The sequence below is a fragment of the Erpetoichthys calabaricus genome, chromosome 17 (assembly GCF_900747795.2).
Source record: "Erpetoichthys calabaricus chromosome 17, fErpCal1.3, whole genome shotgun sequence".
Taxonomy (NCBI): domain Eukaryota; kingdom Metazoa; phylum Chordata; class Cladistia; order Polypteriformes; family Polypteridae; genus Erpetoichthys; species Erpetoichthys calabaricus.
Genome location: NC_041410.2, coordinates 62,113,575 through 62,141,399, shown reverse-complemented (window position 1 = coordinate 62,141,399; position 27,825 = coordinate 62,113,575). Strand labels below are relative to the sequence as shown.

Genomic DNA, 27,825 nt, shown 5'->3' with positions numbered 1-27,825 from the left:
GGAAGCGAACGATCTGTAAACAGGATAGTGGAAAAACAAGTGACATGAAAAATACTTCACCATGGATGGCAAAGTTCTACACAAGGAGAGTGTACCAGAGAATGAATTAACCTGCTGTGGTGAATAAACAAGTCAGAATCCTGAGAAATCATTTGAGCCCAGGGAGTTCTCCTTTGACTTGACTGGCTATGATGTTTGCTTTCTGCATTTTGCACAAGGTGAGGACCTGCGTTCGCAACCTGGAAGCCCAATGAGGATGATGTGTGTCGAGTTTAAGCAATTTGAGCTACTTTTTGTATGAAAATGTGCTATATAAATAAATGTGGTTGTTGAGTTACATAACAGGTGATTTTGTTTTTATCCATTAAGTTTTAGGCAGTCGTACATCTTGTGATCCCAGTGCATGTTCTGAAGCATAGACATTAACAAGTTACTGTATATAATGTGAAAGGGAATCTAAGCCATTTAAAACTGTATTTCTTGTAGCCAGTATAAGTACATGTTGTTTTAAGAGCAGGTTATAAAATTTGCATAGTTTTGTTAAGGGATATAAAAAAAAATCTGAATTTAGAAAAGAATGTAAAAATGGGCCAATACCTAAACCTTTTATTAGAAGGCAACATGTTATCTTTCTCACCTGTATTACAATTTTGTTTCTCCTGTACAAATGTAATACTTTGCAGAAGTATTTAAGCAACAATAATTATACCTCTGTGCCATTTTGTAAGGCCGTGGAGGCCTCCTTATTCTGAACTTCTTTTGCATTTGTGAGATTGTCTGTTTGTATCCAGGAAACCAGCCATAGTAACTAGGAAACATTCTTTGTTTGAAACAGGAAGAATTCTCTAGAATGGATGCATTTCAAAAATACTATCATATAATTAGGTCCAAGTTGTCACAAATCCTAATCTAGACTTTTCTTAGATAAGAGTGCACAAAACAATAACATGTTCAACCTGCCATACAACCTGTCACAAAGAAATGTACAATGAGGTAACATCTATTATTAATACAGGAGTCTAATTTATGGCAATATTGTTTGGAAAGTAATTATATGGAAAACATCAGAGTTCTTTACAGTTTTTTTTAATTCCATTGAACATACAGCATTAATTTACAGTGTAACACTACACTTTGTCCTTCAGAATCAAATAAGTAATTGAGGTGAGGTTTAAAAGGCTGCATACACTGTATTTGAATTTGTGCCAAAAACAGTCAACGAGGCTGCTTGTTGCTGTACATTCTTTATAAGGCCTGTCTTTGTATTGTTGTCTTTTGCTTCATATTACGCCCTATCCCAAGTTTTGTGTGAAATTTTCATCTAATGCTCTTTCACATAAAGGTAAACTGAAAACCAGTTGTATTCAACCGTCTCCAAGCATAAATGTAAAAACTGCCATTCATTTTATAGGAAATAAGAAATCTAATAAGTTCAAATATAGATAAGTTTAAGTATTAAATGTAAATAATCGATTGTTCAAAAATAATTTAGTTTAACTATTAGATGAAATAATCTTGATTAAATTACAGGTTACACAGCATACCTACAGTATATTTGTACATTTGTGACACACTTTTTATCTTGCGTATTGTTTTGTTTTGGCAATTGGACATTCTTATAGCGTTGTAATACATTTATTGAATGTTTTCTTACAATAATAAAATTATGCATATATTCAGCCTCTTCCCTAAGCTGATCAGCTTTATTATCACAACAGAAACTATTTGACAGGAAAACCTTTATGTTCTATTTACAAAACATTAAAAGTTAGAAATCTAGGAGTTATCTTTGACTCTAGCATGTCATTTAAAGCGCATATTACAAAGTTGTCCAAAACATGTTTCTTCCATCTTAAAAATGTTAGGAAATTAAGGCGCTTTTTAAATAAACAGGATTCTGAGAAACTAATTCATGCATTTATCTCTAGTAGGATTGACTACTGCAATGCGGTGTTCACTGGATGTTCAAACTGTTCTTTATACAGCCTCCAGTTAATCCAAAATGCGGCTGCAAGAATTATTACAAGAACAAGAAAATACGAACACATAACTCCAGTTCTTAAATCCTTACACTGGCTCCCGGTTAAGTTTAGGGCAGATTTCAAAATCTTCTTTTAAAATATAAAGCATTAAATGGTCGATGTCCGGCTAACTTGTCTGAACTTATCTTGACTTACAAACCTGAGCGCACATTAAGATCTCAAGATGCCAGTCTGCTTATGATTCCAAGGATTAATGAAATAACAGTGGGAGGTCGAGCTTTTAGTTACAGGGCCCCTAAACTGTGGAATGGTCTGCCTGCTACTATAAGAGATGCCCCTTCTGTCTCAGCTTTTAAATCCCGGCTGAAGACTCACTACTTCAGTTTAGCATATCCTGATTAGAGCTGCTGATTAACTGTACAGACTGCATCTCTGTTGTTAGTCATTAGCACTTAAACATAAGTAACATGACAGTTATAATTGTATACAGTAATCCCTCGCTACTTCGTGGTTCACTTTTCGCGGATTCACAACTTCGCGGATTTTATATGTAAGCATATCTAAATATATAACGCAGATTTTTCGCTGCTTCACGGGTTTCTGCGGACAATGGGTCTTTTTACTTCTGGTACTTGCTTCCTCAGTTGGTTTGCCCAGTTGATTTCATACAAGAGATGCTGGCGGATGGCTGAGAAGCTACCCAATCAGAGCACGCAGTTAAGTTCCTGTGTGCTGCTGATTGGCTCAGCGACGGAGTGCTGCATTAACCAGGAAGTCTCATCTCATTCATTCAGCATTAACGTGCTCCTGCTTCAGGGGCCGTGTCCAAGCGCCAACAGAAGATGCAAATGATTGCAGAAAAGGTAAAAGTTTTGGATATGTTGAAGGAAGGGAACAGCTATACCGCTGCAGGACACAATTACAGCATCAATGAGTCCACGATTCTTTTTATTTAAAAAGGAGGAAAAGCATATAAGATCTACGGCCGCAGTGTCCTTTAACCAGGGCGCAAAACGAGTTGCAAGTGGACGTGATAAGGCAGTAGTCTGGATGGAATCTGCTTTAGGAATCTTTGCAACAAGGTCGACGACGTCATGACCACCTACAAGCTGCTCTTCGACCGGAAAAAGAAGCAGCGGCAGCAACTGCCGATCACAATGTTTTTGCAGCCTCGCAAAAAAGAGCCAGTTCCTACTACTACTACTACTACTACTACTACTACTACGGATACACCTTCGGAAACCGTGGAGGAGGTGCCCCAGGAAATGGCACCACCGTCTGAAGAGATGTTAAATACAGTCATCAACTGCGCAGTAAAAGTCATCATCACCTTCATCGTCATCATTTTTACTGTGCAGCATATTCATCACCATCATCACGTCATATATAGCTACGTGTACTTCGCTATACAGTAAGTGTAAACTTATCTACCGATTTCATATTGCTTAGCAGTTGTCCCTGTTATTAATAGAGTAAATGGTGGGTTGTAAACAATACTGGGAGGGTTTAAAAACGTCCAAATACACGTTAAATAATTAAATAAATATGGTGTCCCTACTTCGCGGAAATTCAGTTATCGCGGTCGGCCTTGGAACCTATCTCCCGCGATAAGTGAGGGATTACAGTACTAACCCTCACTTATTCTGTTTTCTTCTCGGTACTCAACTGTGGCACTTGGTGCCACGGCCCACCTGCCAAGTTGTTTTGCCTGCCTAAGGAAAAGTCATCCCAGATGGAGGATCGCAGGAATCGAGGGAAAGAGGGGTCCTTTCATCGGATTGGCTGGCCCAGCACTGTTTCAGCCGTGGAATGGCCAAAAGGGGGAGGCAGCTTGAAGGATGAGGTCTCCAGGACTCTACACAAATCCAAATCTTATTATGGGATATATCATCTACTGTTAAATTCTGCTCTGTACTTCTAAAATTTATATTTTTTATTTCTTACTATATTGAGGAATTGTTCTGTTCTGTGTACTGCATTGTATTGTATTGACCCCCTTCTTTTGACACCCACTGCACGCCCAACCTACCTGGAAAGGGGTCTCTCTTTGAACTGCCTTTCCCAAGGTTTCTTCCATATTTTCCCTACAAGTTTTTTTTGGGAGTTTTTCCTTGTCTTCTTAGAGAGTCAAGGCTGGGGGGCTGTCAAGAGGCAGGGCCTGTTAAAGCCCATTGCGGCACTTCCTGTGTGATTTTGGGCTATACAAAAATAAACTGTATTGTATTGTGTAAATGTTGTTTCTTTAAAGTTAGCAATCAGGGTAAATGCTCACAACAAACCGCTGATACACTTTCTCATTTCACGTTAAGAAAAATAGCCTAAATTGAGTTAAGAGCATTTGTGACTGAGTATCTGCTCTTGCCTTGTGCCCAATTCAGCTAAAATAGCACTTTGGTGCATTGTGAGTTAAAGAAGATGAAGTTGATCAGAAAATGGATGAAGCAAAGGATGCACTTTACCTATATTTTAATATAATAAAACCCACATGCTGGCTTAATGTTATAATGTATAAAATATGCTCTAGATGAAGACATTATCACAGGGGCTATATTATATTAAATCTTCTTTGAGCATAGTCATACCGTGTCTTTCAAATTTCACTCTGATGCATTTGGATATTTGATACAATTTTATTTACAGTAAGTTGTCACACGGACCTAATAATAATGATATGTATATAGTACATTCTGTACAGAAAACAGCTCACAGTGCTTTAAGGAAAGTTACAATACTAATCAAGTTTAAAAAGAAAAAATAATATACATAACAGAAATTAAGTTTTGCTTCTTATAGTAGTAGTAGTAGTAATAATAATAATAATAATAATAATAATAAAACAATTGTAATAAATAAATAAGGTATACAGAAGAACTGTAAAGTTGCTAAAACGTTGTTTGTTTATCTTACAAATGTTGATGTAACAGAGTCATTATCCAACAGTAGCTGTGGTCAGTTGTCAAACAAGAAGATGAAAGCAAAAAAAAATCCAAAAAGTAAAAAAAAAAAGTGCAGAAAATATACATCCAAGAGTCCAAAGTCTTAGAAAGTTCAAGAATGCAAAGTTTTGTTGACCTAAGCAAATGGTTCCTCAGTCCTACATGTTTTTTCAGATTAATATTATCCATTTCAAAATCTGTTATGAAACCTATTTAAGGTGGGCCGGATCTACGAGTTTTTTCGTAGGCTCTGGTAATTCTAGTGTTAAGGGAAAGCCCAGACACCTTACGGAGGAAACTCATTTCAGCCGCTTGTATTCGCGATCTCATTCTTTCGGTCACTACCAATAGCTCATGACCATAGGTGAGGGTAGGAACATAGATCGATTGGTAAATTGAGAGCTTTGCCTTGCAGCATGACAGACCGATGCAGAGCCCGCATCACTGCAGATGCCGCACCGATCTGCCTGTCGATCACATGCTCCATTCTTCCCTCACTCGTGAACAAGATCCCGAGATACTTGAACTCCTCCACTTGGGGCAGGATCTCGCTCCCAACCCTGAGAGGGCATTCCACCCTTTTTCGGCTGAGGACCATGGTCTTGGATTTGGAGGTGCTGATTCCCATCCCAGCCGCTTCACACTCAGCTGTGAACCGATCCAGAGAGAGCTGAAGATCATGGCCTGATGAAGCAAACAAGATAACATCATCTGCAAAAAGCAGTGACCCAATCCTGAGTCCACCAAACCGGACCCCTTCAACACCCTGGCTGTGCCTAGAAATTCTGTCCATAAAAGTTATGAACAGAATCGGTGACAAACGGCAGCCCTGGCGGAGTCCAACTCTCACTGGAAATGGGTTCAACTTACTGCCGGCAATGTGGACCAAGCTCTGACACCGATCGTACAGGGACCGAACAGCCCTTATCAGGGTTGAAGGCCTTTTCCAAGTCCACAAAACACATGTAGTCTGGTTGGGCAAACTCCCATGCATCCTCCAGGACCCTGGTAATGGTGTAGAGCTGGTCCACTGTTCCACGACCAGGACGAAAACCACACTGTTCCTCCTGAATCCGAGGTTAGACTATCCGATGGTCATGGGCGCAGGCCCGGCCACCAGGCGCTCGCCATCGAGCCCCACCTCCAGGCCTGGCTCCAGAGGGGGACCCCAGTGACCCGTGTCCGGGCAAGGGAAAACGTTGTCCAAAGTTTGGATTCATCATTGGAGGTTTGTTGAACCGCTCTTTGTCTCATCCCTCACCTAGCACCAGTTTGCCTTGGGTGGCCCTACCAGGGGCATAAAGCCCTGGACAACAGAGCTCCTAGGATCATTGGGACCCCTCCACCACAATAAGGTGGCAGTTCAAGGAGGGGTATTATTACTATAATACAATAAAAACATACATTTGATTTGAGTCTGTAACACCTGGTGTAAATTATGGCTACTTGTAAAATGTAGCACTTTTTTTTATTATTCAGTTATATTCTCTCAGTGACTTGCCTTTCCCTTTCTGAGTTGATGCCATTTATCTCCATTTTTTTCACAAGAGCAGCGATGACCACAGTTGGTATTTTGATTGATGCCAGCTCAGAACTATTTGTTGTACCAGTAATCAAAGATACGATGTCCTGCGACTGCTGTCAGACTGGACAAAGGCAGAACCGTAACAACAGACAGCTTCTTCACAGTGCTTCTGCTGGCTAATAGACTGCTGCATTGCAATGCAACTCTGCTTGGCACCATAAGTAACATGGGACTTCCACCAGCAGCTATAGTCATTTTAGTACGCAAGCAATTTGCCACTCTAGTGTTTAGATCTGGCAGTGCAAAGCTGACTGTGTGTGCGCCCACAAAGAAGTCTGTCTGCATTTTCAATACCATGCACAATAATGTGGAGTACAGACAAGATCAAAAAAAAAAAAATGTTCAAATGGCATAGCGTTTTCAAATAGTGATGTTTTCATGTATGAATGTGTGTGTGCATGCGTGAGAGAGGCAGAGACAGATTTGATTTTATTCAAGTGGCTACTGGAATATAAAATAAAGGTATAACAAAAACAAGTGTGCTTTTATTCAAGAATAAAACTAAATAACAAAAAATTCAAGCGACAACAAGATACCAAGAAGACATGATTCACCAGCGTTTATGTCTGCTCATATTCCTTCAGAAGTATCTTTTTCAGGTAGCAAAACTTTATTCCGGCTGTTACAAACTAAAATCAAAGGCTTATTCTTTTTGGGTGCATACACCACTGAGCTCCATCTAGGTGGGGAATGTGATAGCAGGCTGTTTGCTACTTGTGTTGATCAGACACATTTACAAAATAAAATACGCTGATGGAGAGGTGCAAAGGAATTTAAGGTGGCCCGGGATTCTGAGTTTTTTCATATGCTTCAGGAATTCTAGTGTTAAGATAGCCATTTTAATTTTACCAATGGAACTGTATTGCTTCTGTACCAATAAGACAAGGAATACATACTTTTTATTCTATTGTAACAATACTGATGGTAATAAATTTAACTGCACTCAGGTGATGGAAGTCCCCAACTTGTCAATTGTAAAGTGTCAATTGTGTTTGTTAAATGTTAATAAGTGTTGTTTGTCTGACCTTTTTCTCAAGTATTTAAAAAATACCTGAAGAAGAGTTTCCCTTTGCAAGCTTCAAGGAGGTGGGAGGTTTCCTGTTATCAGGTTCCAGGTTGCATACATTAAAAGAAAGGGTCACGCATTTCAAAGAGAGTGGAGAAAAAAGGCATCAGAAAAGACTGTGATTTAACATAACAAACACTGATATCATTTCACTGAAAAAAATAAAAGATCTTCACTTTCCATCCAGTTACATACAGCAGTAAGGTGATTTGGACTTTTCATTATCTACTACCCACGACTGCTGGACTGTTGTCTGCACACACCAGTGAGATTGTTTTGGTTCAGATTTCGGAATGGCCAAATTGAAACTGTGTTTCTACTGTCATGTCATTTTTTGGAATTTTCTGGCCTCCATCTATTTTCTGAACTGTTACCGTGTTTCACATTGCACTTTGTTTTTTCTTCATTTTGTAATTATTTACATGCCAAAGCGAAGACAAGGGAGGTTGGGGTCCATTTTGTGTTTTTCTGGATTGTGCAATTCGGGTTTGTGTAACATTATAGGTGAATTTCAGTTTCTGTCTTCATTTTTCTCATCTTTTATGGCACACATCCCCGATCTCAAGGAGTGTAGTTTGACATTCCTAGACACTCGTACTTCTTACTGTTCCCAGCAAAGAGGATTGGGGCAAATTGCACTTGGTGTCCAAGGCAACTAATAATCATGTCTGGTCCACACCAGGCAAAAGATGAAGCTTAGCAGAGTATTGTGGATGGCAAGTTCATGAAATTTGCGTTTGACAAGAAACAAAGCCTCAGAGAAAGGCTCCAGGTTTTTTTTTTCTTTTTAGCATTTCCAATCTTGCTTTGTTCTTGTCACATTATTGTTTAAATTAATCTATTGTAAACAAGAATTAATGTTACATTTAAGTTATTACGCCATTCATCCCCATTGCCTTTTCTGTTAGAGAAAGACAAAAGGAAAGATAGATTATTACTAATGATAAAAAAAAGTTTGAAAAGATGTGTTCCGTAATGTTAACATTGTAAATTATAAAAAAGCACCAATTCTAAGTCAGTAAACCTCAAGTACTAAAGTAGTATGGAGATATTTAATGCACAAGAAAAAATGCTGCACTTAAAGACCTTCAAGTATCAATAATGGTGTGCCTGTGTCATCACATACTAGGAAGAGCTTTTAAACCACCAGCACCAAAAGGGATTAGAAAGAAAGTCTCTTATCATTTCTGATACAAGTCATGATAGCATTTGTATCTTCATTGTAAAATAATAGAGTAACAGATTAATAAAGGGCTAATCACAGACCCTTACTATCAATTCTGCCTGTGTTTATGCTTAAGAACACTTGGCAAAACACTTTAATTAGAAATATGCTTTGCTGCTATTGTTGAAATCTAGTAAAATTTAATAAAATCTTAATAAAATCTAATAAAATATGAAAAACATAGTAAAACACTGAGAACTCAACATGGAGACCTTTTAACATGACTTAAGACTTTTTCTATGTTGTCAAAGATATTTTCTTTGCAGTGACAGTACATTATATATAGAAAAGGTTATTAGTTTGGTTTGCCTATTCTTTACCAAACTTGGATATACCAGTAATTAATTTATTACACTGTTGGCAACTATTTTCAATGGAAAGTCACTAACGCATGCTCAAAAAGTCAGCAGAAGACGTAATTACCTCATTTGCATATCCATATTAATTCTTTAGACCCTGCCCCATTCATTGTAGCTGTCGACATAGACTGACATTAAGCTAATTTTTCAAGAAAAGTACTAGAGAGCATCCATTTACCAATTCATTTACCAATCACTATACTTGAAGTGCAGGTATTTCTGTTAAAATGACGTATTGCATAAGTCTGTATGGTTCTGCGTTGTTTTTCTATCTGCTCGCAGCAACCATTGATCTAATTGTTACATTCTGGAGCACCCACACCCATATGGGAGTGTAAACTTCAAACAAGATCATTATTTCCTATGTCGTGTGGATCATGAGATAAGCTAATATGAATATGAATATGTCAAGGTCTCCCTTTGCTTGTCACTTATTGAATCGTCAATTTGAAATTCAAAATGACTGAATTTTTTCACCAATTGGATCTCTAAATTTTTCAGGCACTGCCCACTCAAACAAGGCTTAATGTGTGTTTCTACTGTGTACCGATCATGAGATACTGAAAGAAAACCAGAAGATGTGAGAGTTTGGTTGTGCTTACAAGATACTTTGAAAGGAGACAGAAAAACAAGCATTGTCAAATGTTTGTCACAGCGTTTTGAGAATGGCATTTGCAAAAAATAAAATAAAAGCCCATGACGAGCCATGAAGGTTTTGAACATTATAATGGAGAATAGGGAAAGTAATTGATCTGATGTAGATTCAATCGACTCTTGCAGCTAGGATTCTCTTGCAGATGGGCGGGGTGGTTGAGTGTAGTGGAGGTGAGCTCTTTATTTATTTTTGCTGCTTTCTTCCAATATAATGGTAATGAGAATTCAGAAGTATTGTTATTATATTAAAAACTATTCTAACGTGTCCACATTATTCAGCCTTGACCACGCCCTCCACACCGCTCACCCAATCATTACTTCTACTGCACACATCCTCTCTCTGTACCACCCCGTGACACTCTCAGTGCTAACTCGTCCTTTGACGCAGTCGGTTATAATATCAAGGCAGAAAAGCAAATGATCTATTCAAGAATGTTGAATTTTAGATCATGATAGAAAAGAGCAGCAAGAGCTTATAATGAATGTTAAAAAAAAGAAAATGAACAAAAAAGAGCTGCATATATTTAAAATCAAGAACAAAGAGAAACATCCAATAAACAAAAAAAAAGAAAAATATCCAAACAATATGCAAACAGAAATGCAAAAAAGCAATGCTTATGAAATGTAAGTTAGAGGATAAATTAATTCATAATACCGTTTTGATGAGGCGTTGATGTGATTTAATTTATTTACTTTTTATTACACTTTACTTTTCTACTTTTTTACTTTCACTTTTTACTACATTTTATTATTCAATGGTATTTAAAATACTCACTTGTAGTGAAATACTCAAGTACTGTAACTGACTGTCGATCTTTAATAACTAAGGACCAAACCATCTCCCCCAAACCCCCAAAAACCAACCCGCTTATTCTTCTATATATCATCTCTTTAAATACAATCGCTTTCTCTAACGGAGAAGCACCCTTAAGCCCTTTGAGCGGCTCAGCCGCAAGATAACCATCCTCCGGGGTTGGCAAGCGAAGTGAGCAGGGGGCAGAGATCCTAGTTTTTTCACTATTAAATCTTTTAGCTTGTAGTTTATTTTTATGAGAGACATGAAATAATTTGTCTCCTTAGGTATGGTTTCAAGGATTCATAGAGTGTATTCCCGCAGATAAGCTAAGAATTGTATTAACAATAATATTAACGAAGTCTTCATAACCTAAAGGTACAGAATTTCAAAGACAAACTGAACTTTATTGTCATCTCAACCATATACAAGTATATAGATAGACGAAACTGCGAAGCTCAGGGTCCACAGTGTAACAACATGATGTGCAAACAATAAATTAGATAGATAGATAGATAGATAGATAGATAGATAGATAGATAGATAGATAGATAGATAGATAGATAGATAGATAGATAGATAGATAGATAGATAGATAGATAGATAGATAGATAGATAGATAGATAGATAGATAGATAGATAGATAGATAGATAGATCTTTATTGTTATTGTCACTTTTACAAAGGAACAACGAAATTGAAGTTGCAGTCGACTCAGTGTGAGGAATAAGAGTTAAAAAGACAAGAAGAGAGAAAATAATAACAAACCGAATAGTAATAAATGTACTTTACAAAATATACAAATTGCACTTGTTGATTTAAGGAATTGCACTTGTTAACTTAAGAATAGAATTAAATTAAAATTTAAAATTAAAACACAAACAAAACAAAAAATTGTGCAAAGACAAGACAAAGAAGTGGCAGCAATATTGACGTGTAGTTAGCAATATGAACATTGATGCAATGTATAGTATTTGCAATCTAGATACATAAATATAGTCAATAGATACATAATATAATAAATAAATAATAAATAATAGATATAGATAATACAGGAATTCTCAGTGTATGATAATAGTTGTTTAAGACATGTGTAAACAATGACAGGTCAGAATGTTTCACAGCAGAAGGATATCAAGAGTGTCAAAATACTAAATGATCAGTATGAGATTTTCAGTTCTTTTCTACATGCACACTCTTCTTTGCAGGAAAGTGGCTCGCATGTATAAAAGTTCTGTTTTTAGAGGTGGTTGAGGCAGTGTGGAAGATCCCAGGGGGCAGCATGGTGTTAAGGAGTCTAACAGCTTGGGAGTAAAAACTTTCCTGCAGCCTGGCAGATCTGGCTTTGATTCTGCAGTATCTTCTCTTGGATGGCAGAAGTGTGAAAAGTCCATGTGAGGGGTGTAAGGGGTCCTGCACAATGCTGCAGGCCTTGCGGACACTGCCTTTGTAAAATATGTCCTGTATTGATGGGAGAGGCACTCCAATAATGTTCTCTGCTGTCTTCACTATCCTTTGCAGGTGCTTGCGGTCGGATATGTTACAGTTGCCAAACCAGACAGTGATGCAGCTGGTCAGAACACTCTCAATGGTGCCTCTGTAGAACATGGTGAGGATGGAAGGGGAAAGACTTGCTCGCTTCAGCTGCCTCAGGAAGTGTAGTCTCTGCTGGGCTTTCTTGATTAGTGATGAGGTGTTATGTATCTACGTAAGTTCCTCAGTTATGTGCACACTGAGGAACTTGGTACTCTTAACAGTCTTCACATCTAAACCGTTGATGCTGAGTGGGATGTGGGCAGGATGTGTGTGGCTGTGCAGTCGTGAGTCAGCAGGGTGAACAGCAGTAGACTAAGCACGCAGCCCTACGGCACTCCAGTGCTCAGTGTGATGATCCTGGAAGTGTTGCAGCCCATCCGAACTGACTGAGGCCTCTCTGTCAAGAAGTCCAGGATCCAATTGCAGAGGGTGGTGTTCAGGCCCAACCTGCTCAGTTTTACAAGCAGCTTTTGAGGGATGATTGTGTTCAAGGCAGAGCTAAATTCTATGAATAGCATCCTGACATTTTTTTTTATCCAGATGTGTGAGAGAGAGGTGAAGAGCAGAGCATATGGCATCCTCAGTTGACCTGTTTGAGTGGTATGCAAACTGAAGAGGGTCAAGGGAGGCAGGGAGATTAGTCTTTATGTGTGACATGACTAACCTTTCGAAGCACTTCATGATGATTGGCGTGAGTGCAACTGGTCAGTAGTCATTCAAGCATGTCACTGATGACTTCTTCAGTACTGGTATGATGGTGGTCGACTTGAAGCATGCTGGGACTGACGACTGGCTCAGAGATGTTGACTGGCACATTCTTTGAACACACGACCAGGTATTTACTCACCAACAGTGAGTTGTCCACGATAACGATCACATTTCATTTGCATGACTTAAGAAGAAAAAGACTGTTATTAATAAAGAAATACAGTGGAACCTCAGTTTGCGAGCATAATTCATTCCGGAAATGTGCTCGCAGTCCAAAGCACTCGTATATCAAAGTGAATTTCCCCATAAGAAATAATGGAAACTCAGATGATTCGTTCCACAATCCAAAACTATTCATACAAAGATGATTAATACAAAATATAAAGTAAAAATACATAAAACAAATTAACCTGCACTTTACCTTTGAAAAGAATCATGGCTGGTGTGAGTGAGTTTCTAAACTCTTGTGGGATTCCACCCAACAGGACAACACGCGGAAAAGCATCCCAAAGCAATCGCAGTCACCCGGCACTGTAGCAGTTCGCCGTAAAAGCAAATCCGAAAAGATTGCAGACATGCTATAAGCGCCTGCCGTCGATGGGTGAAACAAGGAACAAGAAACATTATAAATGCGCAGGTCTCAGTACTACTTGGCCACGACCCTGCCTGACTGCTGTGTCTGAGTATAGGAGAGTGGCAGATCCCGCTACAATAAATAACCGCGCTATTGCTGTTTCAAGCTGAATAAAGCTGGTGTTGCTAAAGTACTGAGACTCAGCTTTGTGTTTTGGAGTGCAAGACGGGGACTTGCACGTCACAGCACACACGCGCACATACACAGTCACAATGCTGTAGTAAACAGTATACTTTATATATTTGTACATATATTTATTTATATTTATATAAATATTTGTATATTTTCAGCAGCTCCGTGTACAACTTTATTTTTCTACCTTTTATTTTTCTCTTTTTTTATTATTTTTTATTGATCACTTGTGAATTTCCCCTTGGGATTAATAAAGTATCTATCTATCTATCTATCTATCTATCTATCTATCTATCTATCTATCTATCTATCTATCTATACACTCGTACAGATGTTGACTGTATGAGTGAAGCACACCGACTCAGACGGAGAATAGGAGACGACTGCCCACAATCTCACAGTGAGAAATAGAGATAGAAGAACCATCAGCTCAGTTGTGATCACATGATGCTCGTCAGACAAAAGCGTACATACTACTCGTATTGCAAGACCTCGCTCATTTATCAAGTCAAAATTTATTAAAAATTTTAGCTTGTCTTGCAAAACACTCGTAAACCAAGTTACTCGCAAACCAAGGTTCCACTGTACTCAGTTCATTAATAGGTATGATGTACTAATGAGAACAATGGATTTTGCCTCAAATAAGGGTAGGCACATCCTCACTGGTCTAAAGGATATGATCTGTAATTACATAATTCTTTGCATTTATATAGCGCTTTTCTCACTACTCAAAGCGATCAGCAATTGCAGGTTAAAGGCCTTGCTCAAGGGCCCAACAAAGCAGAGACCCTTTTGGCATTTACAGGATTTGAATCGGCAACCTTCCGATTGCCAGTGCAGATCCCTAGCCTCAGAGCCACCACTCCAAATGCTCTGACATGCAGAATTATTGCAGTGGTCTAATACACAGTTAAAACCTTAAGTATAAGGTTGTTTATAAGCTTGTAAAAACTCATATCAAAGGATAAGTTCCATATATTTCAAGTTAAAGTTATTTTTTCTAATTCATGGTGTACATTAATTTTAAATACAAAATTGTATTCTGAAGTGTAGCATTTGATATTTGTACAAATACAGCACTTATGTTTGCAGTTTAAAATGGGTTCTGAAGGGCACCAATCCAAAAGCCTTAAAATGTACCAAATACAGCAAATTCTAGCTATCCGCAGATTCTGTTCCATTTTTCATAGTTTTTTCCAAGTAGCTGGAGCCAGTAAACATAGGGTACAAGGCAGAAACAATTCCTGGGCAGGGCACTAGTCCAACTGGAATGACATCTCTTTGTGATGTATTTATAAATGATGTTGTTTATACATTAATACAGAATTATAAACATTTGTTTTTAAATGAAATTGTCCTTTTTGCTAATTCAAAAAAATAAAAAAAACTAGCCTCATCTAAATCTCACATTCCTTATTATCTATCCATTGTCCAACCTGCTGAATCCGAACACAGGGTCACGGGGGTCCGCTGCAGCCAATCCCAGCCAACACAGGGCACGAAACAATCCCGGGCAGGGTGCCAACCCACCGCAGGACACACACAAACGGGCCAATTTAGAATCGCCAATCCACCTAACCTGCATGTCTTTGGGAGGAAACCCACGCAGACACGGGGAGAACATGCAAACTCCACGCAGGGAGGACCCGGGAAGCGAACCCAGGTCCCCAGATCACCCAACTGCGAGGCAGCAGCGCTACCCACTGCGCCACCGTGCCGCCATTCCTTATTATAGTTTTGAAAAAAGTGGTCCTGAAAGGTACATAAGAATTAACAGGTTCATAGAGGGAATAGAAGATTGAAATCCTGTTGAATCAGGATGAGTTCTTCGATAAAATCCAGGAAAATGCTACTAAGCAAAACCTGGAAATTGAAACAACACTTTGCTTACCAGGCAAGTACTTATAGAGAGTTTTTTTTTGTTTTTGTGTGTTCTCTTCTGGCAGGGAGAAAGACACACTTATGTACAAAGGCAACTAGTTTTGCATTTATCCTTATTTCACATCTGAAACTACAAAATAAACAGCATCATACAATGGTATTAAGAGGCAACTATTTTATTCAGCAGCAAACCTCTTATGGAACCAGTTACACTGGAAGTGACCTTTGCTTTAAATATAATTGTTTTATACACCTGTGGAAGCTGAGAAGACCCTGGAAATTCATCTTGTTGAGAAAATAAATAAAGTATTTTTGGCCATAGGTAGATAAAATGTGGTCACACTTTTTGTGGCAGAAAGGATTTTATTTATTTGTTGATTGTGAGGAATGCCACTATTTCATTTAGCACCAAAGATATAAAACATTAAAGACAAAGTTTGGCATATAATTAAAAAAATATTATTGTATAATTCTCTATTGTCTTTGTATTTTAGAGCTTGTGAAATACTACTAGTTTCATAGCAACTGTCATGGCAATGCCACTATTTTATCTAGTACCATTGACTTTATTAGCACTTTTACATATTGATGTTACAGAAGATATTACACAGTTTCTTTTCTCTTTGTCTACAGCATTTCAGTTAGTATTATAAACAGCTGGAAAACCTTGCATCTTACTTCAATTCATGAAACAAGTGTTGCATCTTCAGGCAGGACCAGACTTGAAATCATGTCTAATCCTGCCAGTGTCTCTTGTGCAACTCCATGCTAGTCCATTCAAATAAAAGAACATTTGGTTTAGGAGAATATTGATGAAGACCAATCAGAATAAGGAACTGAGCTGGTTTTAAATTGGTTTCTAAATTAGCAAAATGTGCTCATATTCTGTTTGTAAGCTATCTTGCAACAGTTCTATTACAACAGTACACAAGTCTGAAGTATCTTCTTGAGAAAACTTCCTTTATTACCAAAAATACTTTACAGTTTCATACAACAGAAATTAAGCAAGATTATTTTGACATATATTATGTGATGAAACTTTTAAAAGTAAAGGTTAAATAGGGATACATTTGCAGGTATAAAATATTTTTTAAATGTCATATGCATACATTTACATTTGTTAAAATTTGAGTAATAATTCAGAATATTTGCTGTTTGCTTTTTTATGAGCATGAGAAATCCTAGATTATATATATAAATGTGCAATTAAAAGAGAATTAAAAACTTAACAAGAAATAAATAATTATACCTAGTGTGTATGAACACTGTAACACTTTCTAGGTTGCATAAACTCTACAGATTTTTTTTGTGTCAAAACATTAATATATATTACTATTCTACCCCTGGTCATATCCAGTCCTTTATTTTATTCCAGGCCAATTCCCTAAGTATCAATGCACACACACAAATACAGCATTTTTATTTTAATACCTGTGGAGTGAAATGTTGTCTATTCAATTTTTTTTCATGCAAAACCCACAACATAGTATATCACTTAAAAAAATAAGATATAATAAATTAATAAAATGCTTTATATATAGTACAACATCACAAGTTGATGATCAATACAGTACCATTAGTATTGTGGCATGACAAATGTGAGTGTGTTAAAAGCATATGCAGAGAAGTGTACAGTGACCAATATGTGGAGGAAAAATAAACACCTTTTGTAAACATGACTTGGAATAATTTTATTTGCTGGAAATGTATTTTTTTAAATAATATCTATGAAAAAATGTGGAAAAACAGACACACAAACAAGGAGAAACCACAAACCCATGTACAGTAAATAAAAGGGTAACTGCTGAGTAATTTATTGCACCACACTACATGCAGTCTCTTATAATAAGTCTAAAAGCAACATCTGTCCATATGTTGCCTGCAGCATTTAAACTAGACAAATATTGATTAATAAGGGGGTAATAGTGAGCAGTATGGCCAAATATCCATTATCACATTATAAGTGAAATTACAGAGAGTTTTGGCAGATACCGGTATCATTTATTTGTATATACCTTTTGGATTAAAGCATTGTTTTTAACAATTAACACATACCAGAGGCGCACCTTCTTACCTGTTAAAAGGTTTGCTCAATGTCACCTGCTTAAATTGATCTGATAGCAGATATTCACTGCCAGGTAAACACAGCACAAGATACAGCCTATCTCCCTGCTTCAAATTGCTGGCTTTTAGTATATATACATTATTATACTCACTTAATCCAAGCTATGTTGGGCCAAAGCCACATAGCCAGCCAGCACCAACACACCAATTACGGTGTACCGCAGATCAGTCTGGGTAATAGTCATGGTGTGGACTCACTTATTAAACATAGTTTACATACAAATCCATAAACAAAAAACATTACCTTAAATATGCATGCAAAAGGAAACAGATTTTATGGCATTGTATGTGATAGGATGTGTTTTATGATCAAATGTATCAACAAGTTTGCATTCATTTTTAGTCTACTGGTAAAACATTTTCCTCAAAATCCAACCCGCAAAACAAATAAATAAATAATCTGGTATACTAGCTCAAAGGGTAGTGCAGTGGTAGAACTGCTGCTTTGCAAAATGGGGAACTAGGATTAATGTTCTGTATACTCCCTGTGTGGACTTTGCATGTTCTCTCCATCTTTCCTGTGGACATACTCAGGATAAATATGTTTAAAAATGGATGAATGGATACTTTCTCAGCCAGTGTATGCTATTTAGACACCACCAGCTCTAGAGGAAAAATATCCACAAAGTCAAAACTTAAAGCTCATAACATGTAAACATGCAGAGATCCTTTTTTTTCAGTTTTTGCTAATTTTTTTTTTTCACCATGACTGTCAGAGATGGAAAGTACAATTAGCTGTGCACATTTTTGACCACATGCTTTTGTTCTGCGTGCTTTTGTCACAGTGCCCATTAATACCTTTACCCATTTTCCTCCTATATTTACAGCATGCAGCTTTGTTATGGTACAGTTAATATTGTATATTGTTTATATGCTTATGTTCTGCATGCACTGTCTTCATTATGCATCACAATAAAAATCACTAATTCTAAAAAAACAGGTTCTAGCCCTTTATGCTTTCTTGTTAACCAGCCCAACTGAATATCATTAATGGCTTTTTCTTTCTTAAAAGGGGACTAGAGCTGTTGGTCTAAACTACCCTAAACACCTCTGGCTAAAGCATATAGACAGTGAACACTATGATTTCAAAGTCTATGCTACAAACATTTTCAGGAGACTTTCAATAAAATATGTAAAAGCTAAAGAGTTTTAACCTTACACAACAGTCATTATACAATGAGAGGTTCAATGTGCAATATTTCTTTTTTTAGAAGTAGTCATTATTCATAAGGATATTCCAGTGCACACAATGTGTTTTTAATATAAGATTTTCCAAATTACAACTCCAAAAATAGTATAATAATATAACAACAATACAATATATCTACAAAAGCACACGTAAAGAAAATAACCTAAGAGAATCTCTTTCAAGTTGCCTTTGGAATTCACATAAGAAATATGTACTGCATTCTTTTGCTTTACAAATTGCTTTGTAATGCTGCAAAGGCACTATATAAACGAAGACGGGTTAATTAAAATATGCAAATAACTCCAGGTTTACTAAAAACAGGTGGTAGTATCATGGCAATACAGGCATAGACTCAGTGTTTGGGGTTTGAGTCCTGCACCAGATCTTTGTCAGTGTTGACTGTGTATGCTATTTCTGTGTCTTTGTAGGTTTCCTCAAACATATCCAAAGATGTGCAGGTAAAAATAATCAGTAACTCCAAACAAACTCCTGTGTTAATGTGCATATGAGTGGGTACCCCGATGGATTTGGGACCTGTCCAAGACTATTTCCATCTCATACCCAGTGCTGCTAGGATAAGCAGAAACCCCTGCAACATTGAGTTGAATTAAGCAGATTTAAGAATACTCTATTATGTAATGAAGACAGTCGGTATTCAGTTGTGCCTTAATGGAAAGTGCCAAATAATCTAAGAGGCTAATTAATTTCAGTAGTTTCTTATTAAGTGAAAAAGCATGAAACATTTTACGTAAGAAAGTGCTAGGGGGTCCTCTGAATGTTTGATGTATACATACTTAATTTTTATTTTAAATTAATTTTGCAAAGGAAGGTCCACTATATTGAAAATATATTTATATTAAATAATTACCAAAAATGGTGATACATAGTGTGACCACATAAGCCCTCTCTAGGATAATATGAACTTGCAAAATACAAGCAGTGTTTCTCAGAAACAGTTGTTAAATACAAACAATACTTTGATGTAATATTTCAAATGGCTTGAACTATTACCACATAACAAACACTTTCTAAGACTGGCGTGTGACACCAGTCAATGAAGCTTAACATAGTATGTTCACATCTCCACAAAATTTACAGTCTTTCTCAGTTCTTGCTCACATGCAACATGCTTATAGTCTGCTGATGTTCTGGACCCTATTGAAGAACCACTTCTTTATAGAAAGACTTAGTGATTCGGTGACTTAGTGACTTCGGTGATTTGCGAAGTGCAAGCCATTCTCTCATACAATTCTTTTAGTTATCCTGGAATTTTAAGCATGCCTGTTCAATGTAATTTACAAAATACCTTGAACTACAATTTATAATAAAAATGTTTCATAAGATAATAACATATCCTCACATTTATCCCATTGCATTTCTAATAACAGAAGCATTTCACATCATACTTCCACAGTGGCACAGAGAAGGAGTGCAGTGCAAATAAACTCTTAATTCAGTGCTTAACAAACAAAAATGATTCCTCTTGCAGAAAACTGTATTTTAGCATTTTTATACAATTCAGCCCTCAGTTGGATTAAACTGGCTCTGCTTTAAGTTACTTTTTACAATTAATTTCCTACTATTTAACATAAAATAAAAACATTTGCACCAAAAATCATTAAACACACATTATTATAAAGTAATGTAACCTTTAATCCAAGAAGCAGGCAGTATCATATCCAAACTGTGTTTTGCTCTTATTAATAATTCTTAATTCTTTGCATTTATATAGCGCTTTTCTCACTACTCAAACGCTCAGCAAATTGCAGGTTAAGTGCCTTGCTCAAGGGCCCAACAGAGCAGAGTCCCTTTTGGCATTTGCGTGATTCGAACCGGCAACCTTCCAATTGCCAGTGCAGATCCCTAGCCTCAGAGCCACCACTCCTCCTTAACTTGAATCTGTTATTATCTGCAGACTATTGCAGTGCTATTCTTTTCAAAGTTGATTTCCACACCTGCCTAAAGTGTGAAATGCAATGGTGCTATTTGGGTGTGTAATGGGGTGTGTGGCCTTGGGTCACTACAAACTCACTTCTTTTTATTATGATATCCTGGCTGGAGTTCTTTGCTTTACATTATGTCATGTGCTCTCAACATCTTATGTACACACTTAGCAGATTGCAAACTCCATGCACTCATATTCAATAGCCTCTCAGCAAGAGAAGGTATCAAGCTTTTGAGATGACCAAATGAGTAGTTTATAAACCTATGGATTATAAATTCTTCAGAAGATGATCAAGCTCTCAAGAGCAAACTTTATAAAACTACTATTTAACCCATAAACTCAACTAGCTTTTTCCATGGACTTATCACACATAATTCATGTTTATTTCAACATCTCATAAAATTGCTGCTCACCTTTAAAAACCAAAACAATTGTGTATTGATAGTCAGACTTATTTTCCTTCAGGTAAACAATGTGACATATTGTAAAACAGCAAGAGTGAATGGCATTATATGTAATGAACATCCATTTACCATAGATGTCAGCCCTATATGCAAGCTTAGTAATGGAGGGTTGATGCTAATATGGTTTGAAAAGTTTCACAATACAGGTGAGTTCAGACTTCATAAGCCACCTAGAAATTTGGTAAAATGTGATCAGGACAGTGCAGGAACTCTACATACAAGACACAAAACATAATACTATAGATCTTTTTGAGACACTAAAATATTAAAGTGCAGATGAGCACATACAGTTTCTGCATGTCTTCAAAGTCATTTCCTAATGTACTATACTTGGTAGGTGTCTTTCTGAAACTGCCCGGAAGAAAATGCCACTTAAAAATTCCAATTGTTGCTCCCGTCTGTTTCTTTATAAACATAATATCTAAAACAACATAAGAAAAATCAAATTTTCACTTATAGGATCTGTTCAAACCTTTTTTAAAACCTGGCAGGATCTAATCAATAACATTTTAGAATAAGCATTTATATTGGAGGAAAAGACTCCTTTCTCTCTTTACTACTCTCAAAAGTTTTACTCTCGCTGTTGGCCTTTCTCTCTTTCCCATGGGTGGGGGTTGAATTGAGTTTAGTTGTCTTAAGTTTGACTTGATTGTACGTATGTAATATTATTTGCTTTTAATAAATTTAATAAAAGATAAAAAAAATAATAATAATAATAAATAAAATGACAAAGCACAAAAGCAACTCCTCCTTTTTTCATTATAGTTGACTCTAACAGAAAAACATGCCATGGGAGCGGATTACGGAAAATTAGGAAAAATTGTACTGGCAATTAAATGTTAAGGTGTGTATTATTTTACATCACCTCCCTTATATCAAAGTATGCAAAGGGCGCATATTTGTGGATCTTTATAGATACTAAACAAATTATTAGGGGTGTGCAAAAAAATCGATTCGCGAAAGAATCGCAATTTTATCTCTACCGATTCAAAATCGATTCATACAGGACACAAAATCGATTCATATTTCCCATTTTATAACGGCACGAGTTTAACTATTTTTCCGGATAGGAGTTTGTCAATCCTATAGATGGTGCTATGCCAGTTTCTGCTCAGATAGTAATCCTTGGTGTGAGTAAGAAGAAAGTGAGTGCGCGCTCGCGCAAGCATTCGATAGACGAGCCATGGAAAACGCAGTGGAAAAGAATATTCAACAAGCCGTCAGCTTTTTGCTGAAAAAGCGATACCTCTGTTATACGAAGAGACGAAGAAAAAAGTAGCAGAAGCGTTGAAGAAAGCAACAAGAGTAGCCTTAACATGCGATGCATGGACATCAAGGGCAGTCCAGTCGTATGTAACCTTTACCGCTCACTATATTACAGACAACTGGGAGCTTGAGTCACGAGTTTTACAAACTACAGCAATAAATGAAAGCCACACAGCCGCACATATAAAGGAGAACATTCAATCTGTCGCACAGGAATGGCAGCTCACAACTGTCATGTTCTTTGGGTTCTGTAATATGTGACTTTAATGCAGTTGAAAGTAACACAGAAATATTTATTTATATAAAGTCTTTACTAATGAATTACTCTAGTGGTTCATTTACAGGTCAGCCATCTTTCTTACAACCGCCATGTCTCCCCTGCGAGTTAGGGATCATCCCTCAATTACAAGAAGTTAACATCAACTTTCATATAAGGAAGTGTTTAACAATTACTTATCTTGACATCTTCCTTTTTTTTTTTTTTTTTTTTTAATCATACTAATAATACAATATTCTATTTGTTCAGTTAACAACACCTAGATAGGATTTTCATTTGTTACAAACATCAAGGCTATTTTCAGTAACAACTGACAACTATATACATTATATTCTTACGAGTGCTGGTCTAAGAGTCCCACACTTATTAACATTTAGCAGGTCTCTATCAGTCTTGTTGGTGGTTGTTTCACTCTCGATGATCTTCTAAGAGTCTCACTTGAATCTCTGCCCGATTCTGACATTCTGCTGGTTGATGTGGTCATTTCTACTGTTTCAGTGCTTACTTTTGAAGGTTCTTTTGATGTTTTATCCACGACTATATCTCGTCGATTTCTTCTAAGCACCGTACCATCGCTTGTTTCAACAATATATGATCTAGGGTCTATTTGCTCCTTAACTGTTCCTTGCAGATTCCATGTTTTTGTTGAACTCTCCTTTATTCTAACCTCCTCTCCTTTTTCCAGTTCTCGGAGAATTCTGGTTCCTCTGTCAAAGTATATTTTTTGTTTTCTCTTTATGTTTTCTTTCACTTTTTGCACTTCATTTTCCTTTCCAGATTTTAGCAGAGTCTGCTTCATTGGAAGGTTTGATCGTAGTCTTCGTCCCATGAGCAGCTGTGCTGGTGACGCTCCATGTTCAAGTGGTGTACTCCGATATATTAGAAGGCTTTTGTAAAAATCACTTCCACTCTCTTTTGATTTCTTCATAAGATGTTTAATTGTTTGAATTGACCTTTCTACCAGTCCATTAGATTGAGGATAATTTGGACTTGACGTTTGATGTACAAAGTCCCATTCTTTTGCAAAGTTCTTGAAGTGAAGACTTGTAAATTGTGGCCCATTGTCACTAAAAACTACATTTGGCACACCATATCTGGAAAAAACAGCTTTCAGACATTTTATTACTGTTTCACTGTTGGTAGTATTCAATGCACACACTTCAGGATATGCAGAAAAGTAATCAGTGACCATCAGAAAGTCTTTCCCATGACAGGTAAATAAATCTACACCAACTTTTTCATATGGCCTTTCTGGTACAGGATGAGGTGATAATGGCTCTGTAGGATTACTAGGTCTATATTTTAAACATACTGAACATCTTTCTACTTCGTTACTTACATCTTGATTAATCTTGGGCCAATACATTACTTCTCGTGCCCTTTTCTTGCATTTTTCAATTCCTAGATGTCCTTCATGAATTTTTTGTAGCATCTGCTTTCTTAATGATAATGGTATCACTATTTTACAACCTTTATATATAATTCCATCAACAACTGTAAGTTCTGCTCAACAGTTCCAGTAATCACTTACTTGTGGGTTGCAGTTATGCTTGTTTTCTGGCCATCCTTGAATAATTACTTCTTTCAGCATCTGCATTACTTCATCTTTTGCTGTCTCTGTTCTAATAAGCTGTGTTTTGCTGTCAGACACTGGCATTGCTTTTATCACCATATCCACATATGCCTCTATTACTTCTGAGCTCTTTTCTTCATGTCTATACTTTTCATCTACTGCTCTTGATAGGGTGTCGGCTGTAAACATCCATCTGCCAGGAGTGAATGTTACCTGCAGAGTATATCTCTGTAGTTTAATCATCATGCGTTGTATACGAAGTGGACAGTCATTAAGAGGTTTTTTAAATAAAGCAAGTAGAGGTTTGTGATCTGTTTCAATCATTATAGCTTGTCCCGACACAAACTGATGAAAACGTTCACATGCAAAAGTGATACTCAATAGTTCCTTCTCTATTTGTGCATATCTAGTCTCGGCTCCAGTAAGAGATCTAGATGCATATGCAACTGGCTGCCATGTTTCATCATGCTTTTGTAGTAGTACAGCTCCTAATCCAGATTGTGAGGCATCAGATGAAATTTTGATTGGTTTATGCGGATCATAGAACTTTAAAACCGGCTCTTTTATTAGTAGCTTCTTGACTTCATTCCAGGCCGTCTCTTGTTCATAGTTCCAAGTCCATTCCACATTTTTTTCTGTCAGTTGTCTAAGAGGTGCCAATATATTTGACAGATTTGGAATAAATTTTGCCTGATAATTTACCATACCTATAAATCTCTGTATATCTTTCTTACACTGAGGTCTTGGCATGTTTTCAATAGCAGATACTTTTAATTTATCAGGTTTTACTCCTTCACTGCTAAGAATATCTCCTAAAAATGTTAGTTCCTGAACTCCTACCAAACATTTTCCTTTGTTTAACTTTAAATTTGCTGTTCTGGTAGCATCCAACACTTTCTTCAGCTTTTCATCATGCTCTTCCTTTGATGAACCCCATACAATTATATCATCCATGGAGGTGTCAACTCCATCAAAATGTTCAAAAATCATATGAATTGTTTTGTGATAGACCTCTGGCGCCGATGCTATGCCAAAAGGCAATCTCAGAAATTGATATCTGCCAAATGGAGTATTAAATGTGCATAATTTAGAACTAGACTTGTCCAATTTTAGTTGCCAAAATCCTGATGAAGCATCTAGTTTACTGAAATATTTTGCATTTGCAAACTGTGCCATAATTTCTTCTCTTGTTGGAAGTTTGAAATGTTCCCTCTTGATGGCTCGATTCAGGTCTCTGGGATCTAAACATATTCTTAATTTTCCATCTTTCTTTTCTACAATAACCAGAGAGTTTACCCATTCAGTAGGTTCATTGATTTTCTTGATTACTTGCAAGCTCTCCATTCTGTCTAGTTCCTCTGCTAATTTCTCTTTCAGGGCAAATGGGACCTTTCTGCAGGGGTGTATGACAGGAGATACACTTTTGTCTGTGATTATCTTGTGTTCCCCCGGAAGACAACCTAGTCCCAAAAATAGATCACTATATTTTTGGAGCAGTGCTTCATATTCAGTATTGTCCTCTATGTTAATAGTAAGCACTCTTTCAATCAAGTTCATTTTCTCACAAGCAGACAGTCCTAAAATTGCCTGAACTCTCTTTGGCACGACCACAAATACCAGTGAGTATTTTTTGTTTTTGTACTTAACACAAGCTACACATTGCCCTGTAACAGGCATTTGCATTCCTGAATATCCAGTAATTTTTATTTCTGTTTCTTGCAGACTTGGTCTGGGCTGCAGTTTTCTATATTCATTTTCAGGCATAATGTTCACTTGCGCCCCAGTATCTAATTTAAATGAAATAATGGCATTGTTCACTTGAACTGGCAGAATCCATTCTTTCCTTCTCCCATTTACTTCAGTCAATGCATCTATATAAAATTCCTCAACTTCAGTTTCTTCTACAGTGTGCACTTGACTTGGTTTCACTTGTGATTTACAGCAGCGTGCAAAATGGTTATTCTTCCCACATTTTTTACAAACTTTATTGTATGCTGGGCACTGTCTGGGAGCATGATGTGATCCACAACGTCCACATGCCTGTTTTGTGCTGTATATTGTTTTATTTCCACTTTTATTTTCCTCTGTATTTAAATGCATTTTGTTCTTTCCTTTTTTGTTCAGCACATATACTGCTTCTTCTTCATTACACATTTCTTTTACTTGTACTTTGATTGTTTCGGCTGCCCTACATATTCTTACTGCTTTTTCCAAATCCAAATCCAGCTCTCTTAGTAACCTTTCTCTGAGTGCGTTATCTGGAATTCCGCAGACGATCCTGTCTTTTATTAAAGATTCTGTTAACTCTCCAAATTCGCATGTTTTACTCCGTGTGCGCAACTCGGTAACGTACTGATCAATCGTTTCACCTTGCTTCTGTATACAAGTAAAAAACTTGTGCCTTTCGAAAGTGACGTTCCGTTTTGGAATGCAATATCTTTCAAATTTATCCAGTATAACGTCTAACTTCATATGTTCTCCCTGATCAAACTGAAAGTTGTTATAAATTTCCAGCGCTTCCTCCCCAATTATATGTAACAAAATGCACGTTTTCATTTTGTCGCTTTTTTCATCTGCACCAATTGCCGCTAAATATACTTCGAAGCGTTGTTTAAACCGTTTCCAGTTCTCGGCAAGGTTACCTGAAAGCTGAAGGCTAGGAGGTGGCTGTAGCTTCTCCATTTTAACGACGTCTTATTTTCTTTTCTTCTCTTTCTTTTTTTTTTTTTTCGAGAAAAAACAAATGCTTCGCAGGACACGTATCTACTTCAACTGCACCGCTTCTGACACCATGTCATGTTCTTTGGGTTCTGTAATATGTGACTTTAATGCAGTTGAAAGTAACACAGAAATATTTATTTATATAAAGTCTTTACTAATGAATTACTCTAGTGGTTCATTTACAGGTCAGCCATCTTTCTTACAACCGCCATGTCTCCCCTGCGAGTTAGGGATCATCCCTCAATTACAAGAAGTTAATATCAACTTTCATATAAGGAAGTGTTTAACAATTACTTATCTTGACAACAACCACTGACCTGGTAATTGTTACCGATAACGCTGCTAACGTGCTAGCTGCTGCACAGCTGGGAAACTTTCAACACGTTAAATGTTTCGCACATACCATCAACCTCGCGGCACAGAAAGCTCTGAAGCTGCCGTCTGTTTCACGTCTGCTGGGGAAAATTCGGAGAATTACCGGATTTTTTCATCGCAGTGCCACCGCAAATCATGTCTTGAAACAGAAACAGAAACTTCTGGAGCTGGCACCGCACAAGTTGACAACGGACGTGGCTACACGATGGAATAGTGCATTCGACATGATCGATAGATTCCTGGAGCAACAACCAGCCATTTGCGCTGCGATTCTCTCTGCTGAAGTAAGAAAATGTGGAGCCGGCATCTGCACACTAGACGAAACCGACGTCGCCAACGCAGAAGAAGCTGCTGCAGCCCTCGAGCCATTAAAAGAGGCAACAAACATAATGTCTGAAGAA

At 37.1% G+C, this 27,825-nt stretch overlaps 1 protein-coding gene across 1 annotated transcript in view; it reads right to left on the bottom strand.

Moving 5' to 3' along the window:
* Window positions 1-16,441: 16,441 nt before the first annotated feature.
* The window catches only part of plekho2 (pleckstrin homology domain containing, family O member 2), a 275,925-nt gene continuing 264,541 nt past the window's right edge, over window positions 16,442-27,825 (bottom strand). The window contains exons 7-8 of the mRNA XM_028823815.2: window positions 20,686-22,130; window positions 16,442-20,497 (exon numbers count right to left, since the gene is read on the bottom strand). The gene's annotated coding sequence lies outside the window, so the exon portion shown is untranslated. The remainder of the gene's footprint in view (window positions 20,498-20,685; window positions 22,131-27,825) is intronic.